At 43.1% G+C, this 19,770-nt stretch overlaps 1 pseudogene; it reads left to right on the top strand.

Annotated features, from left to right (window-relative positions):
• Positions 1 to 19,770, top strand: part of LOC101968314 (hexokinase-2-like) — a 100,947-nt pseudogene that overhangs the window by 65,671 nt on the left and 15,506 nt on the right.

Here is a 19,770-nt window from a genome sequence, read left to right as displayed (position 1 = left end):
AAAAGAAGGGAGTGACCTGTAGACTGGGTTATATTTGAAGATAACAATGTAGTTTCTTTGGAGGGCCAAGCCAAGGCTTGTGGAGCTGGGGGTAGTAGAGTTCTGGATCATATATTGGGTAGTCCAGGAGTCTTCAGAAAGGGATCCTAATATGGAGCAGCCTTGGACAGTAGCGTGATAGGAAGATGGGGGCAGGGGAGGGACGCATAGGGAGGTACTTGAGCAGTTCCTTGCTTTGGTCAGGCACTGGCAGCAATGCCTGCTACATGGAGGAAATGTGCCACATCGACATTGTGGAGGGCGACGAGGGGCGGATGTGTATCAACATGGAGTGGGGGGCCTTTGGGGACGATGGCGTGCTCAATGACATCTGCACGGAGTTTGACCGAGAGATGGACATGGGCTCACTGAACCCTGGGAAGCAACTGTGAGTGGGCCTTTGCGGGGAGGGGTTGGGGGTGTGTGTTGGGAACTGAGGTTGGGGCTGCTCAGGGACAGGGCATTTGTTTTCAGGTCATCTCTGTAGTCTTACTTTGTCCCCCAAAGTTTGCCAAGGCACCCACCAATTATGGGAACATTTGGGAATATAAATTGCTGAGAGGGCTCTAAAACCAGCGTGAGTGATAAACCCAATCATCCTTCAACACATTCACTTTGGAAGGCCATATCCTAGTTCTTGAAAGCCCCTTAGTAGCTCTCAACCACTGCACCCCACAAAGGACCAGGCTATATCATATGGCTGCTCACTGCCAACCCACAGAGTCCCAGGGCCTCCTGCTTCAGCTGAAGACTGACTACGGCTTATGGAAAGGCTGGCTTCTCAGAAGCCTTTTTGGGCTCCACCCCTGGTCTGTGGCCCAACCTTAATCTCGAAGAAGATCGGATAAAATGCCCCAGCATTTTGTTACCTGAATCTTCTACACTCCAGCCAGGTCAGAGTTGGTTTTATGTTATTTTCGACTCTTACACAACCTTATTTCATTCTCACGTTTGCCAAATGTCTCTGAAGATGTTGAGACTGGATTGCTACAAGCACTAAACATAGTTACAAAACATTTTGAGCAATGCAGCATCTCTATGGTCTTCTTGGTGTTGGGACTGTTTTGGGAAGTCTTTTCGCACATATCTCGACTTAGAAAGGAAAACTAGCCCTATATATCAGGTCAGTGGTGGGCAGCCTTTTGCTTTACTGGGGAGTCCTTTCTTCCTCAAAGCTTGGTTTCATTAAGTCATAAGCTTTTTTTTTTTTTTTTTTTTTTTTACGTGTTGAAATGTGAGTCCATTTACCTGAACTTAGGAACATACCGGTTGTGTCTGCTATAGGTGGCCAGAGGTTTATGAGCTGAGAAGTCACTCACTCAATGCCTGCCTCCATTAATGAGACATACCCATGTCATTCCAAAGAGCCCTGTACCCTTTGAAGTATCAAAAGACAAAATTCCTCGCCAGGTCTTCACAGCATATTCCTGGTTTATCCATTAAAAAAAAAAAAAAAAAAAAAAGATTGGGAAGTTATCTTTCAAATTGTCAGCTGAGGTAGCCCCAAAATCATGAGCGATGATATCACACTGTAGAGACCCGCTTGCCCTGGGGGTGTTTCCCTTAGCTCCTATACAACTAGCTTCACATGTGAAGATGTGGAATCCTCACTGTTGAAGCCAGGTTACTCCCAAGGCGGGTGCTCATGTTGGTGCTTTGACATTTTCAATGTGCCTTCTGCTCAGAACAAATGCTGCCACCTGTCCCTTAGCTCCAATGCTTTCCGACTTGGCCTAAGTTGTCTCTTTGTAGGTAATTTCCAACTCCCTTTCACACCCCTGCTCTGGGCCTCCTTGTCACTGAAGCCAGTCCTAGACAGTACCAGTAGTCCTAGGAGCCTCCTCTCTCTAAGACCCAGAGGCTTTCTGAGAGACCAATGGGTCTTCTTTGCCCAAAAGAGATTGAGTTTCCTCTGCCACATAGTCGTCGCTGGAAAGACTTCTAAAGAAAACAGTGTCACCTAGTGCTGCAAAATTAAATTACCAAACTGCCTCAGGTTGGGAGCTGATCTCTGCCTTTCTAAAACATGTTTCTTCTATCACCAGCCTGCTCCGAAACTTCCATTGTGTTTACCCCCAGACTCTTTGAGAGCTGTTCTAATTTGGTCTTGTAATCTTGCCTCACTATCTTCCTGCCCCAACTTGTCCCCTCACCCCACCATTTTCTCAGGAATCCACAAATTTCCTTAAAGAGGCTTGTGCCTATGTTTAATCAGGTTGAATTTTTTTTCCTCTTGAAAAAAAATATTGGGACTCTACGTGAGATTCTATTTCAAAGAAGCTTTTTTTTTTTTTTTGAGAGAAGAAATTTTAAAAAACATTCTCCTACACAAAATTAAATTACCTAAAATTCAGTCTGTCCAGAATGTTCTATACACTTGGTTGTTTCATCTGTTTAAGTCCTGTTTTTTCCCATTGTTCAAGACTCACCAGCCTGAGGGTCAGTCCTAATCCCGCAGTTCCTGCAGCCCCCCAGCTGTCAGGTCGACACACACCTGAATAAGTTAATCCTTAATCATACTGTCCTCTAAAGCATGCTGAATCTCACATATTTGTGTCTTGCCTCCCTAGGAAAGTTGTGCATTCATGGACGGTGGGGGGGTATTATTGCTTTGGTCTGTATTTCCCTGCAGGTTTGAGAAGATGATCAGTGGGATGTACATGGGGGAGCTGGTAAGGCTCATCCTGGTGAAGATGGCCAAGGAAGAGCTGCTGTTCCAGGGGAAGCTCAGCCCAGAACTGCTCACCACAGGCAGCTTTGAAACCAAAGATGTCTCAGATATTGAAGAGTAAGTTTCTGGTCCCAATGCCTCTCCCCATAACCGAGTGTCTGGTTATGGGGAGAGGCATTTGGAGAACATGGATGAGGAATTGGCTTTTGACTCTTTGAGCAGGAGGTCCACATGATTGCCTTTTTTTTGGGGGGGGTGATACTGGGGATTGAACTGAGGGGTGCTTAACCACTGAGCCACATCCCTAGTTCTTTTTAAAATATTTTGTTTAGAGATAAGGTCTCGCTGAGTTGCTTAGAGCCTCACTAAGTTGCTCAGGCTGGGTTTGAAATCATGATCCTTCTGCCTCAGGCTCTCAAGCTGCTGGGATTATAGGCATGTGCCATGTCACCTGGCCACAATAGGGTCTTGAAGGTTACCCATGGTGGGCCTGTGAATTCACTCTACTTACTTGTCTGTGCTCCTGTGGATTTTGAGGTTGATGCTAATGAAGTGACTCAGGGGTTCTAGAAACAGTTGGCCTGCGCATGCAGGGACTTGGGCTGTTGCCCTGGGTTAAATCCTAGAGGCATTAACGGGGGCACCTTAACACTTGTTTGCATCTATCTCCTTGTTCTTCTCCTGAATTTCTGACATGTCTTTTCTTATCAGCAGTTCTCAAAAGGGACTACCCTGAGCCCTACTTCAAAACAGAAAAATAGGTGCTTGGATGCCCACAGATATATTTACCCACTCATAGTCCAGCCCGGGGGTGGGAGTGAGGATGGCCCATAGTATCCTGATAGCTGGGGCTAGTTTTCCATTATTGCTATTTCCTCATGTGAATAGAGGGGGTCCTATTAGTTGAGGAACCAGGTAGAGAGAGGAGGTGATTTCAGTGCCAAAAGGAGCAGTGAAAGCATTCCAAGGACTTTGTTCTGAGTGGAACCTTTAAACAGTGGCTAAAGTTGCTACACCCCAAGGGGATGGTAGTACTCAATCTAGTGAGGCATTTGGCTCCCCTGAGAAGGGCACTTATGGTGTCAAATCACCTACCTTTTCCCACCATCTTCAGACACAGACAAACTCTGGCTGCTTTAGAGAGAACAGATGGGCAGCACAGCTGGCACATGTTTAGAGGTGACTGTTTATAGAGGCAGAGATTCTGTCTGTTTACCCTAAGACAAGTAAATGGCAAATGCAAAGAGTGCAGAAGGTCCATGAACCAGGTCTTATCTTCATATTAGCACACAGAAAAGAAATACTGGTTTTACTCACTGGGGGAAAAATGAGCCAGGTTAGCACTGTATGTGAGTGTGTGTGTGAGAGAGAGAGAGAGAGAGAGAGAGAGAGAGAGAGAGAGAGAGAGAGAGAGACTGTGTGTGTGATGTCTGGAAAAGATACCTCAAGGTGGCGATGTTGCATTGTATTCCCTCCTTGTTGTCCCCGCCCTGCTCACAAACAGGTAGCAAGGTCATAAGAGAAATTGTGTTCTCACTGATAGATGGGGTTTGCTGGAGCTGATGGGCTTCCTTGCCAACCCACACCCTCCTCCTGTTGGCCACAGTGGGTCAGACAAGTGCACACACACTATCTTTCTCATTCCCAGCGATAAGGATGGCATCCAGAAGGCCTACCAGGTGATGGTGTGGCTGGGTCTGAATCCATTGCAGGAGGACTGTGTGGCCACTCAAGGGATCTGCCAGATTGTGTCCACACGCTCAACCAACCTGTGTGCAGCCACCCTGGCATATCAAGGAGAGCAAGGGTGAGGAAAGGGTGTGCTCCACCTTTGGGATTGATGGCTCCGTCTACAAGAAACACCTTCAGTGAGTCAGCATGTTGGGCCCAGGAGTGAAGGAGGTCCCAGAATACCTGGGACCTGGTGACTCCATCGGGCAGCTCTGTTTTTCATCCCAAGGTGTCAGGGGTCTTTGTAGAATTATAGTTCCCAATGGAGCAAGTGGCTACTGGAGGATGTCATTCCTGGTGTGGGTGGAGGTGATTTCTGAAGGCTGATGATGACTCAGAGCTCCCCTGCATGCTGGGTACTCTTCTTGGCCACGCTCTTCTTTATAAGACAGAGTTTCATTCTTTACTCTTATGATTCTTGGTGGTTCTTATATGTGCTATGTATTCTGCCAGGGACCACCTCAGTACTGGGGGTTACCAGCCTCTGATTTGGGTATTGAATTGATGCCATGCTGCATGTTTTGATCCCTTGGGTTATATATATCCAGATATTCAAGTTTCAGTTGGGACCTGGAAGATGCCTCTTGTTGCACTCATTTAATTTCTCCTAACATGAGTGCCAGGTAAATATGGCATCATTAACTGAGCTGGTCACTGTGGAAGGTCTCAGCTCTGAGGTTCCCTAATCTCCTAGCTCAGTGCCTCCCAAACTTTAGTTAATGTGCACATGAATCACATGGGGATCTTAAGAGGCAGATTCTGGTTCAGAAGGTCTGAGGTGAGCCTGAGATCCTGCATCTCACAGCCTCCAATGAGGCAGTTGGCTCATGGACCACACTTGGAGTACCAGAGCGATACCTCAAAGCAGTCATCACCTGGAGAGTTTCTTGTCAAACATAACATGTTATATTTAGCTGTTCAGATACCTTGAGATGGTTGGAAGAAATTGGCAAAAGAGAGGTGAGAGTGCAGAAGAAGTTATATCTTCAAATAAAATGAGTTATGGAACATGAAAAATGGGTAATGTTAGAGCCACCTGATTCTATTAGACTGCAGAGGCTGATTGCAATCTCCTGGGCAGAGGAGATTTTTTGTGACTGCACGTAGGGAACAGTGTTTTGCAAGAAGTGTCCTTTCCTTTCAGTGGGTAATAAACCCCACCAGGGCGGTTATCTGAGGTTTTATACAGGGATTCCTAACATGGGAAAACGTGGAGGGAGAAGGCTGAGGGCAGCCTCTGCTCTTGCAGGCCCAACTTTTGGGCTGAAGCAGTGAGCCATTGTGCAACCATTTATACCACTGACCTTAACTGTGGACACCTGTCTCTTATCTCACCTGGGCGGCTACAGTTTTGCCAAGCGTCTTCACAAGGCTGTAAGTCGGCTGTTGGCTGACTGCGTCATTCACTTCCTCGGCTCTGAGGGTGGCAGCAACAAAGGGGCAGCCATGGTGACTGCGGAGGCTTACCGACTGGATGATCAACAAAGAGCCCACCAGAAGACCCTGGAGCCTCTAAAACTGAGCCATGAGCAGTTTCTGGAGGTCAAGAGAAGGATGAAGCTTCAAATGGAGCGAGGTCTGAACAAGGAGACACACTCCATCTCCCCTGTGAAGATGCTGCCCACCTACATGTGTGATACCCCCGATGGCATAGGTATGCAGCAGAGATGCTCTCCTGGCAGGCCTTTGTCCTAGCATCGATGATTGGGGAGGTCCGTTAGCATTAGCCTTGGACATTTGAACTGCCACCTGTTTTTGAAGCTATATTACTATAATACTAGAGTCAACCAGACATACCTCAGCTAAAATCAAACAGTACTTACTGGTACCTACTATGTATCAACACACTTAATGCCTATTAATTCCTTTAATATTTGTTAGCTATTAAAGATTAGTAGTTACTTTTGTGTATTAACCAACTGCTGTATGTGGCAAAAAACAGAGGCCTGAGAAGTTAAGAAACTTGCCCAAGTTCACGCTACTAGCAAAAGTCAGAGCTGGGATTCAAATCCAGGAATTTAGGTACCAGAGCCACTGCTCACAACCATCACTTGGTCCGGGTACTGTACTACCTGGGCCAGGTTTGGCCTATGCCTGCTTTTGTGAATAAAGTTTTACCAGCACACAGCTATGCCCATTGGTCTGTACAGCATTCATGACTGATTTGCACTACCCTGGAAGAGTTGAGTGTTTGCAGTGAGACTATGTGGTCCATGAAGCTTAAAATGTTTCCTGTCTGTCCCTTTACAGAAAAACATCACTATAAACCCTCTTGTAGGTCTTGTAACCTAATAAATCAAGGTCTTTTCCCAAATAAGAGAAAATGATTGCTGAGCAGGCCAATGTAGCAGTTAGTATAGGTTCCAGAGACTAGGGTTTGATCCTTCTCCCTTTTTCTACTGATGTGATTCTACATAAGTAATGTTGTCCATCTCAGCCAGATTTTGATCATCCATAAGAAAGGAATGAACTGTATCCCTTAGGATGGCCTAAGTGTTGGATGGGGACTGTGTGTGAGGCTTGTGGCACGCTGAAATTGCCTAATGGTGGAAGTTTTTCTCATTTTAAAAGATTTTCCTTCTAATTCTCTTAAAGAATTACACTCTCTTTTTCCTTCTCTAGTCTGGAATCTAACCTAAGGTGGTATTTGATTTGGCACAAATAGCATATTTAGATAGTTTTAAATGTACTCTATCAGCATCCCCAGAGCTCTGCAGTGCTCACTTTGACTTCTGGGCCCCCAGCATGTGGACTCATTTGAGAGTCACTAAGGAGCCAGCAGAGATCTCATCCTGGGGCATCTTTTTTCTTCATCATTAAATAGAGATCACACTCCATCACCCCCTGAGGCTGCTGCAGCTGTAGAGTGGGCCCTGTCAGGGGAAGGTACATAAACTGTCACTCTTTGTCACCCCAGCTCATTACCTCCTTGGATTTGTTTTCCAGAGAAAGGAGACTTCTTGGCCTTGGACCTTGTAGGAACCAATTTCCAGGTCCTGCTAGTGCGTGTGTGAAATGGGAAGCAGTGAGGAGTAGAGATGCACAACAAGATCTAATCCATCCCACGGGAGGTCATGCATGGCACAGGCGAGGAGATGAGCAGCATGGAGCCTCCAGGAGGGCCCAGGAAGCTTCTTGCTTTCAATGACAGCTCTTTCCTTGTTCACCCATGGACCTGGAGAAGGTTGGTGGGCCCCAGGCCCAGGCTGCTCTCTGGGTTTGTGCCTGAGCTTTCATTTCTTCTGGATAGAAACCTTGAGCTCCTACTGAGGTCTTATTGGGGGTAGCCCATCTAGGCCAGGGCCTCTTTTTTTTTTTTTTAATTTAAAATTTTTTTTTTTATTGGTTGTTCACAACATTACAAAGCTCTTGACATATCATACTTCGAACAATAGTTTCAAGTGAGTTATGAACTCCCATTTTTACCCCAAATACAGATTGCAGAATCACATAGGTTACACATTCACATTTTTACATAATGCCATACTAGTGACTGATGTATTCTGCTACCTTTCCTATCCTCTACTATCCCCCTCCCCCCATCTTCTCTTTCTATCCCATCTACTGTAATTCATTTCTCTCCTTATTTTTCTTCCAATTCCCCTCACAACCTCTTTTATGTAGTTTTTTTATAACAATGAGGGTCTCTTTCCATTTCCATGCAATTCCACTTTTCTCTCTCTTTCCCTCCCATCTCGTGCCTCTGTTTAATGTCAATCTTTTCTTCCTGCTCTTCCTCCCTACTCTATTCTTAGTTGCTCTCCAAAAAATGTGGCATTTATACACTATGGAGTATTACGCAGCACTAAAAAATGACAAAATCATGGAATTTGCAGGGAAATGGATGGCATTAGAGCAGATTATGCTCAGTGAAGGGCCTCTTTCTTAGTGCTCTAACTTCTCCCCACAGCTCTTTGACCACATCATCCAATGCATCACTAACTTTCTGGAGCACATGGGCATGAAGGGTGTGTCTCTGCCTCTGGGTTTCAACTTCTCCTTCCCCTGCCAGCAGAACAGCTTGGATGAGGTAACAGTGCCTTCCCACAGGGCTCTCCTATGGGCTTTATTGACCTTAATGAGTGAAAGAAGGGCACTAGTGACCCTTGGGGAGTAAGGGCCCATTGATAAGAATAAGTTGGTTGAGGCTGATGGAGGTTAAATGGGTTAGTTAGGATCCAACTTTCTTTGGAAGAATGATGATGGTGATGCTAAAACAAAACATGAAATTCACATATTTTAAGCACTTATTTGTATGCCACATAATACATTTAGCTTCCTATGTGCATTATCTCATTCAATCCTCACAGCAACCATCTATGTTAAGTGTTCATATGCCTAATTTTCAGTAAAGAAGATAAGGTCTACTTAGGTACTTGGTGCCTTGCTCCAGGTCAGCTAGCTTGGGAGTAGCCAAGCCACTATTTGAATTCTGTTTTTCTGATGTCTTGAGCCCATGAGCTCAAATTCTCTCTCCTGCTCCTGAGGCTTTACAGGCTCAGGCATTTTTATTTTGTCTCCTGTAAATGTGGATGCTCTGGTCTTTCTAGACTCACCTTTGCCTCTCATTCCTGTTCAACTTGCCTTGGATGAATGAAAGAGGAATTGAAGATCTGGTGTTCCCAGATGTTCTGGATAAGAGTACATAAAGAGATGGAGGACAGCTGAGTAGGCAATGCTGGGATCTGGGCTGATGGGTTCGATATTAGAGTATTTTTATTTGAACAGTGGTTCCTCTCTGACATAGCCAGTCATGTAGAAACCTGCATGCATGCTGCAGGGTTATGGTGCTGTGGATGCAGTTTCCAGGTGCAAAAGGCATGGTTCCTGCCTTAGATGCTTCCAAACTGGGCTGTTGAAGCAAGCTCAGAAAAGTAAGAGCTGCTGTTTGGACCATGGCAATGGGATACTACAGCTCTGAAGACGCAGTGAGGTGTTAATCTGAGTGCAGTCCTGGAGGAGGTGAGGAGTACTTGGAGCAAATTAGAAGAATGACTTGATGGGGAGAGGTTTTATTTATTTATTCTTAAATTTTTGAGAATTATAATATCTATATTATATAGAAAAGAAGAAAAAATGATTAATAGAAAAGTAAAAATAACATTCCAACAAGGTCCTTCCAGACTTTTCCTACAAATTTTTATTTTATTTTATTTTAAACAGACACTATCTTTTCATACCATGTATTTATATATTTTATTGGGTATGATAACTGTTTCTATCTGAATAGAAGTAGTTTATCTGAATAGAAGAGTCATCCTGCTGGATCTTAATCTGTATGTTCCAATTTTCTGTAAAGAGCACATGTTATGTCTAGGATCATAAAAATGAACAGCAAACAAAGGGAAAGACGATTCTATCTGTTAGCTGATGAGGTCATCCTGATGATGAGGTATTAGCAGGTGCTCAGGAGGCCTGAGGGCCTCTGGCTGTATTTACTCGCCACTGGCCTTGGGCAAGTCTCCCCAGCTGTTGGGGCCTATTGGTGTCTTTTTATAAGGATTACCTGAAGTGATATTACTTGGACATTCTATAAATTTTAACGCGTCAAACTTTTGCCAGAGATATGAAGCTAATGTGCAGATGAGAGAGATGGGTGGAGGTGAGCACACCCTTGTCTGGATGTGAGTGTGTAAACCAAGGCTCCACAGGAATGTGCTTTGTTCTTCTGAGTCTCTTGGGATCTGATCATGGTGTGACACATCCAAGTGGATGAGATGCCAAGGTGATGGGCATGAACCACCAAGGAAGGCCTGGGGACACCATGCAAGTGGGAGGTAGTGAGCACACAGTCCACTGGTGGGTCCAGCCTCTTGGGAAATGGATCTGGGACTGCTGACACTGGTTCCTGGTGTTCGGCAGCACAGAGAGCTCCAGTGAACAAAGATTTCTCCTACGTGCAAAGCCACCGGGCATTTACTTCCAGATGGCCCTGTGACATGGTCAAGGGCCACATTAAAGATGGGCCCACAGAGGACTCTGAGAAGCCTTAGAGAGCTTTCTCACTAAGAAATGTGGAGGAGTGTGAGGCCTAGACACTTCCCCAGCTGTGGCCAGGTACTCGTTCACTGGATACGGAAGTATGAAAAATTAAGAGATGTACTGGCCCTTCTGTTTTAAGTGAAGGACAGGTACAGGGCAAAACTGCTTTGCCCAGTAAAGGAAACATGTATTGGGACATTTGCACAGTGCTTATGAGCCATTAATTGGAGTCAGCAGGTCTGGAGGTGAGTCCTGCTCCTAGCTTCAAACTAGGCCTAGGCAAGTCACCTGGGTGCCTGGGTTACCTGTAAAAGGTGGGTGTGATCATAATAAATGTTCTCCAAAAATGGCTGTGGGGATTAAATGGTGTAGCATATATCATGCACCAGCATTGGTGTACAGAAAGTACTCAGTAAATCCAAGCAACAACCTTAGGAACAACCTTAGGTTGAGGATCACTGGTAGGTGAGATGGCTAGTTACTCCAGGGAATCTGTCTAGTTTAAGAGATTGAGAGCCCAGAAATGACCCAGCAGCCCTTCTCTGAGGTCTTCTCTGTGCTTTTTAGAGTATCCTCCTTAAGTGGACCAAAGGCTTCAAGGCATCTAGATGCGAGGGTGAGGACATGGTCACCCTGCTGAAGGAAGTGATCCACAGGCGAGAGGTAAAGGAGACCCCATGCATTGATTCCTTGATGCTTGAAGTGATCTGTGAGGGCCAACATTGAGTGCAGTTGCTTTGGCTGGCAGGAAAATTGATGTAATCACTCATCTCAGCAATGGTTGAGTGTCCACTGTGCATAAAGCTCTGTTCTGGGTGTGGGGATTCAGGAATGACAGCAAAACAAAACAAAACAAAACAAAAAAGAACGTTTGTTCTCAAACATAAACCCATTATCCAATGGCAACTGTTATTAAGGGCTAAGATAAATGAAGTTGGACAAGGAGAGCAGATAAAGTGAGCAGGGAAGTGGCAATCTTAATAGCAGCACAATAAGGAAGTCTTCATGCAAGCCTTGAGCGAGCCTCGCATGAAATAAGGGAGTGAGTCACAGCATTTGAGATGTATTTTATATACATGTAAGTGTCCTTGCAAATGTCTGAAGGGAGAATGTTGGGGTTCACTTTTGGACTAGGCATCTGCGTCTGCCTTCTTAGGAGTTTGACCTGGACGTGGTGGCTATGGTTAATGACACAGTTGGAACTATGATGACCTGTGGCTATGAAGACCCTCACTGTGAGGTTGGCCTCATTGTTGGTAACGTTATCAACCATCCTCCCCACAGGGGAGGGGGGTAGAGCCTTGGATGGGTGGGAGGCTGGAGCTGAGTGAGACCTGGTGTCCCTGTGATTGGCAGGCATGGGTAGCAATGCCTGCTACAAGGAGGAGATGTGCAACGTGGAGCTGGTGGATGGAGAAGAGGGGCAGATGTGCGTCAACATAGAGTGGGGGGGGCTTTAGGGCAATGGATGCCTGGACGACTTCCGCATGAAATTTGACAAGGCTGTGGATGATCTTTCGCTCAACCTGGGCAAACAGAGGTAGGCACCCAACTAGGTGAGGGCCTTGTATCCCAGAACTGGACAGCAATGAGTGATTGGAGACTCCACCATAGCATTTGCAAGGAAGCTTATTATCTTGAGATGACAATGGGTTTCTTAGAAAGTTCTGAGTTAGTAAACATGAGGAAGCTGCTTCCACCTCGAGGCTCGGGAAAGCGGAGGTGGGGGTGGGATCAAAACCTAGGGCTGAGTCTGTGAGGGGAAAATGATGAGTGGACCACTGCTGATGCCACGGTAAAACAGCATTGCTGGGGCACCCACACAGGAGCAAATCCTTTCTTCCTCCCCCAGCCATCCAGCGTCAAGCACCCTCTCTTGCCAGAACTGCTCAAGGGCCAGCATCACAAAGCTCCATGAGTGGTGGTGGTGGTGGTTGGGTGAGGGGAGGGTGTGAGCAGAGAGCACATGCTCAGTTTTGCTGAAGGTGGAGAATCCTGGATTGAACTGTGACCACCTCTCCCCACATTTGTGTATTTTTTTCCTAAATCAAAATGTTTATATCAACATTTTTATTTATAAACATAGTTTCAATATATTTGGACAGTATTATACACTATCTACATAGCAGCTACTTGATTTTTTTAATTTTTATTTTAATTTATACAGGACAGTAGAATGCAATTTGATACATCACACATAGTTGGAGCATAATTTCTCATCCTTCTGGATGCACATGAGGTAGAATCCCACTGGTTTTATAGTTATATATGTACATAGAGTAGTAATGTCTGATTCATTCTACTATTCTTTCTGTCCCCATAACCAACCCCCTTATTGTGAATTAGCATCCACATATCAGAAAAAACACCAGCCTTTGGTTTTTTGGGATTGACTTATTTTGCTTAGCTTATTCTTCAGCGCCATCTATTTACAAGCAAATACCATCATTTATCTTTAAGACTGAGTAATAGTCATATATATATATATATATATATATATATATGTATTTTCTTAATATCAATCACATTTTTTTATTCATTCATCAATTGAAGGGCACCTAGGTTGGTTCCATAGTTTAGCTATTATGATATAATGAGTTGAGCTGTCACCACATTTATTTTAATGACCTAAGAGGCTCTTTGAGTCTGCACTATTAGTGAAAAGAGGGGGACTTCCAAAAATCCACATCCCTCTCCTCAGTGATAATTCTCATTGTAAAAATAGGAGTCTTGGCTCCAGATGAGGGTTGGGAAAGGGACTTTTATTCAGCTTTCTCTTCCTGTCAAAAAATACATGTGATAATCAACTTATAAAGAGGAAAGGGTTATTTTGGCTCACAATTTCAGAAGTTTCAGTCCAAGACTGGTTGGCCCTGCTGCTTTGGGGCCTGTGGAAAAGTAGCACATGATGGCAGGAGTGTGTGTGGAGCCAAACTGCTCACCTTGTGACTGGAAAGTGGAAAAGAAAGAAAAAGGAAGACCAGAGTCCCACAATTTCCTCCAAAGGCATAGCCCCAGTGACCTAAAAACCTCCCACCTCTTACATGAGGGACATTTAGATCCAAACTGTAACAGGGATAGAAACCTAGCTCTCGACCCTGGGACCGGGCATCCTAAGCTTCACAGATGAGAGGGCATCCTGACCCTCTTGGATTGGGATGGGTAGGATGGTGACTGTCTCTTTTTCCAGTCCCATAGGAAGATGATCTGTGACCTCTGTAATGTCCTAACAGAAACCCTATACATCTGCCCCTCTTGCCTTCAGTGGCATTTTGGAGTCAGTGTAGATCTGATGTGAAGTAATAACCCTTGGAAAATATAGAAACCACATGCACAGGATTTGGTCCTCCCCTGCAGAGGAGGTTACACACTTCTGCAAGACTCATAGGTGGCTCACAGGACTGTTGAACTTCTTTCACTGATTAATTTTAAGAGCACAGTTCACCAGAATCCCAAGGCATTTGTCCTAGAGTGAAATTTTAGCTCTCTTGAGCTAAGAGCTAAATGGGTACACTGTGATATTGAACTTGGACAGATTATTAGCATCTCCCAGGCTTAATTTTCTGGTACAAATAAATAGACCCACAGTGTAGCTGTCGTGCTCCTCCTCTTAATTACTTGTGTGTTGCCAACATTACTTCTCACCTCTGAGCACACAAATCTGTCATGATTAAGGTGCTTTGTTCTTTTGTCTTTCTCTCCCTTTTTCCAGTTTTGCCAAATCATGCATGAGACTGTGAAGGACCTGGCCCCCAAATGTGAAGTGTCCTTCCTGGAGTCAGAGGACGGCAGTGGGAAGGGGGCCGTGCTCATCACTGCCGTGTCCTGTCGCACCCGTGAGCTTGTCAGTGATAGAACCCCCAAATTCAGAAGGGACTTCTCTGCTTCCCCCTCTTCCATGTTTTAAATTATAAGGAGTCATCTTCTTGTGTCAGAGACACAGTCCCCTCAGCTTTTCCTTGGCAGAGAGGACCCTGTCGGATTGGGATTTTTTTTACATTCATTGTAAAGTTTTGTGCCCAAGTCTTGGCCTTCCTGAGATACAGAAGCCAGGACTGTTCATACTGGTCACAACCATTCCCATTGGTTCTCAAACAACTTAAAATAATAATAATAATCCTTAGCACCCCTCCCTCCTCCTGGAATTCCACATCTCTGTGGAAAATTGCTTGACAATAACTGAGAAAGGAAAAAGATCAAGGCTAAGAGAATAATAGAGCCAATGATAAAGAAAAAATTAAAATTAGTTCCTATTGTTTTTAACAAAGTGGTGATGGTGAGACTATGGGAGTATAAGTTGGTAAATTGGTCAAAGTATAAATTGGTAGAACCTGTTCAGTGGGGAAATAGATGATGTGTGTGTGTGTGTGTGTGTGTGTGTGTGTGTGTATATGTTTTACATAATTTTCCAGAAATTTGTGCTAAGGAAATACACATTGGGAACTAAGTTTTTGACTATTATATGGTTTATAATAGCTAAAATTAATCTGTTTGGCTCACCCTGTTTCAGAGTCCAGATAGTAAAAACAATTGTCTCCAGTTTTTCCAAATATTATAATTTAGTGATGTGATTAAACAGGTGATGGAAAGTGGAGAAGCCAAATACTACAGAGAAGCAACCCAGACATTATGACATCAAGAAAAGTTGCTTCTGAGACTGGAGTTGTAGCTCAGTGGTAGAGCGCTTGCCTAGCTAGCATGTGTGAGGCATTGGGTTTGATTCTCAGCACTGCATAGAAATAAATAAAAAATAAAGGTCCATTGACAACTAAAAAAAAGCTGCTTCTGGAGGATTGCATGTTCAAAGCCATTCTCAACAATTTAGCAAGTCCCTGAATAACTCAGTGAGACCCTGTCTCTAAATAAAATACAAAAAGGACTGCAGATGTGGTTCAGTGGTTAAGCACCCCTGGATGTAATCCCTGAAACCAAAAAAAGGAAAAGGTGCTTCTATCCTGCTGCCTAGATCAGAGTGCAAAAGCTGGGGTGGGGGGCGAGTAAAGAGGCAGTAACTGGAACCACAAAACTGGGTGGGGGATGTAGAGATACCAGGGTTTCTCTCCCTCCCACCTTTTAGTGTTCTGCAGTGTTTCCTGATGGCTGAACCTAGTTGGTAAAGGGAGCCTGGGAAATACGATAAAGAGCAGGGTGGTGGGATGACTTGGACCCCAGCAATTAGCAAAGTAACTGGCATGTGCCCTACATTATGGTCTTTGATTAGACCATTATATGGAGTTATCAAAGAATATTATAGGCATTATAGAAGAATATTTAATAAAAAGGACAATGTTCAGAGGATGCTGCTTCATGCCCCCAGTGTGTTAGAACCTGAACAGTTGCCCTCTGAGCGAGCTGCATCCTGGGATCCAACGGATTGAGAATTGAAAATGTACTTAGGCCTTGATGTTTGCACATGTAAGCTCTTATCATACCTGGAACAATATAACAACTATTTACATTATATTAGATATTACAACTTGCCTAGACATCTATGTTCTCCTGTATGGGAAGATATGTGGAGGTTATATGCAAATACTATACCATTTTATATAATGGATTTAAGCATTCATAAATTTTAGTATCCTTGGAGAGTCCTGAAATCAATCCTCCGTGATGCCCAGGGATATGACTATATAATGATTCTATTGTTGTTAAAAACAATACTATATGACAGCAGGTGTAGTGGACTTCCCTGAATGTCCCCTCTGCCTCAATGATCTGTTGTGGTAAAGGCAGGCAGCCCCCTCCTCAGCAGCTCCCCACAGGTTTCCCACCCCTCTGGGCATCTGGGAGGCTTGGCCTTATCTGCCATTCCTAGCCTAGCTACTCCGTGCAATGTTGGTACCTGCCCTTGGGTCTCTGTGGGTTCCCTTAAAGCCTCAGAAGAGCTTCTCTGTCATTTCCCTTGTGGGGTGTGGGTTTGGAGTGGCATAGACCCTTAATTCTCCCCAAATCCTAATACTAGACAAGATGTTTAGCATATAATTTTCTAAATTTCTTAAGATGAATTCCTGCATGAGAGGGTCTCAGAGCCCTAGATTCTCCATGCTCATGCTCCACCCCTCACCATCGGGAAATTATTCCCTTCAAACAAGTATAAGGTCCGTACATCACCTACTCACATCTTAGAAATATCTTTTCTAGATTCATCCAAGACCATCCAACTTTTTCTTTCTTGGTTGCTTTGTTTTCTTACAGCATGGGCCCACAGGAGCAGAAAGCCACTGCTTTATCCTTTCAGGGTAATTTCTCATCATTGCACAAACTTTTTTTTGCTTTTTCATTTTCTTATTTCCTTTCATCCTCCACTTCCAAATGCCAACCATTGTGCTCCATGTGAAACTTATTTTGTATGTGTTTTGATGAAGCATATATTGCTTTGATGCTTTTTAATTTTATGTGTGTTTGTTTGTGATGCTGGGGGGCTGGCACCCAGGGCCTTGCAAATGCTATGCAAATATTCTATCACTGAATTACATCCCCAGCCTCTGTGTGCATTTTCTTAAAAAATACTAATTCTATTGGCTAAAAGACTCTTTCTGTCTCCCACCTCACAAAGCACCATGTTTTCAAAGGCCCAGGGGTGTCATGTGCTCAGCTAATGCATTATTTCCCATTGCCACAAATATCCCATTGTGTGCATATACTCACTCCGTGTTCCCATCCATCTTCTTAAAAGTGGTCATGTGCATTGACTCACTCTGGATACACAAACATGACAATGAGTGTCACTGCAATGAATTTCTTTGCACATAACTGCATAATTATCCTTGTGATCATCTCTCTGGGCATCTACCCAAGAGCAGGACAGCTAGATCATAGGATGTGCATTTGCCAAATTTGACCCCCACACTACCAGCTTACCCTCCTGAAAGGCTTTCCCTGCTGTCAGTCACCTGCACAAATCTCCACTAACATTTGGCATTGTCTAGACATCTATTCATCATTAATCTTATGAATGTAAAATTGAATTTTATTGTTGCTTGAATCTACATTTCTCTGGTAGAGAGAAATGCTGTGGGTTTCAGCATTTATTTATATGTGTTTGCTTTTGGATTTCCCTTAGTTGACTCCCTTTTAATATTTGTATTCAACCAGCATTCTTTTTCCCTTCTGATGCACTAGAACTCCTTATTTAATGCGGGTATCAATCCTTTGGGAGCTTTAGATATTGCAGGTATCTTCTAACCTGTTCATTGTGTCTATGGTGTCTTTTGTGCACTAGAAATCCTTTAATTTGGAGTAATCAAATCTTCCTATCATTTTTGTTTACAGTTTACAGTTTTGTGGGGTTTCTTTTGGTACTGTCAATTGAACCCAAGGGCTCTTAACCACTGATCCACGTTCTCAGCTCTTTTCATTTTTTAGTTTGAGACAGGGTCTCACTAAGTTGCTTAGGACCTTGCTAAGTTTCTGAGGCTTGCCTTGAACTTTTGACACTCCTAACTTGGCCTCCCGAGTTGCTGGGATTACAGGTGTGTGCCACCACACCTGCTTACTGTTTGTATAGTTGGTTCTTCTGAATTTTATCACCCTTAAGTCACTAAAATGGTCTTCTGTTAATTTTATTTATTGGTAATTTTTTGCCTTAAAGGATAAATGAATCCGTTGAAGAAGTTTGTTTTCTATATAATATTAAATAGGATTTAGTTTTTCTTTTCCCATGTTACTAGGGATTTATATCTTTTCTTACTGGCTTGGGACAACTTTTCTAAAATATATTAGGCTTGCAAGGTTGTATTTCTGAGTGTTCTGTCTCTCTAATTAATCCCTTTTGTTTGTTCTTGGGACAGTAACATTCTGTTTCTATTACCAGGGTTTGGTAGTGTGCCTAGTATCTAGCAGAGTTAGTATTCCCTTTTCTTTTTCAAAGTTGACTATGCTAGTCTTGGCCCTTTATTACTTCATGTAAAATTTAGAATAATAAGTAATCTCTGAAAATAATCTGCCTAAATTTTTGAATTTTGTATTTATTGATCATGGAGTTAAAATTAACATTTAACATTCACAAAAGCATTAAAATCTCTGTGTATTTATAATATCTTTTCTGTTATTTGTTAGAGTTTAAAAGTTTATAAAGATTTTATGAATTAAGTTAATGCCCATATCATTCATAGTTGCTGTGTGTGGTTCTTATGTTTTTGGTCGGTTATTATAAGTGTGTAACATAGGATTCTAACCTTAGAATCATTACTTTGTTGTATGTGTGAGAGGTACCATCTTTGGCATTGTAGGCTGTATAGCAGATGTCATTAATACCCCACCCCCAGTTTAGACGAGAATGTCTTCAGATGCTGAATGTTCCCTCAAAGTAGGATTGACAGATAAAATATAGGATACCTAGTATTTTATCCTAAATATTGCATGGGATATACTTACACTAAATAATTTTTAATCTGAAATTGTAACTTAACCAGGCATCTTATATTATTATTTTTTAAAAGTGTCAACTATACCTGAGAGGCAAGGAAATATACTGAAATTTTCCTTATAAATTTTTTTTTGTTAGCCAGGTGTGGGGGTGCATGCTTGTAATCCCAGCAGCTTGGAAGGCTAAGACATGAGGATCTTGAGTTCAAAACTAGCATTAGTAAAGGCGAGGTTCTAAGCAACTCATTGAAACTCTGTCTCTAAATAAAAAATACAAAATAGGGCTGGGGATGTGGCTCAGTGGTCGAGTGCCCCTGAGTTCAATCCCTGGTACCCACCAAAAAAAGTTTGTTATAGGTTTTTGGTAACAATTCCTGGAATTTCTTTTTCATTCTTGGTGTTTTAGACCATTTAGGTTGCTAATATAAAATTCCATTAACTGGTGACTTAGAAACAGCAGAAATTATAGAGTAAAAAAAATCATTAAGTTTAATGATTGTAAATTGGGTTTGGGGCTATGTATTTCATATTTTGGCATTTCATATTGCTTCATAAACTTACCAACAATATCCAGATTTTCACATTGTTTAGCATATCGTTGTTCATCATATTTTGAAAACTTTTATTTTAGAAAAATTTAAGCACATAATCAAAAGTAGATTTATGATCTCCTGTACTTCAGTGGTTATCAACTCACAGCTAATCTTGTATTTATAGCCCTCAGCCTTGCTCTCAAAATGCTTTAAATCATATCACAGGCATTTTTTGGGAGGGGGGGTAACCAAGGATTAAATCCGGGGGCACTCTACCCCTTAGCTATATTCCCAGTCCTTTTTCATTTTTTTATTTCAGTCTTGCTAAATTGCCCAGACTGGCTTAGAACTTGCAATCCTTCTGCTTCAGTCTCCTGGATAGCTGGGATTTCAGGTGTACACCACTGAGTTTGGCTAACAAGGGCATTTTTATAACTGCAAATG

Source organism: Ictidomys tridecemlineatus, chromosome 14, assembly GCF_052094955.1.
Source record: "Ictidomys tridecemlineatus isolate mIctTri1 chromosome 14, mIctTri1.hap1, whole genome shotgun sequence".
NCBI lineage: Eukaryota > Metazoa > Chordata > Mammalia > Rodentia > Sciuridae > Ictidomys > Ictidomys tridecemlineatus.
This window is presented reverse-complemented; position numbering and strand designations above follow the sequence as displayed.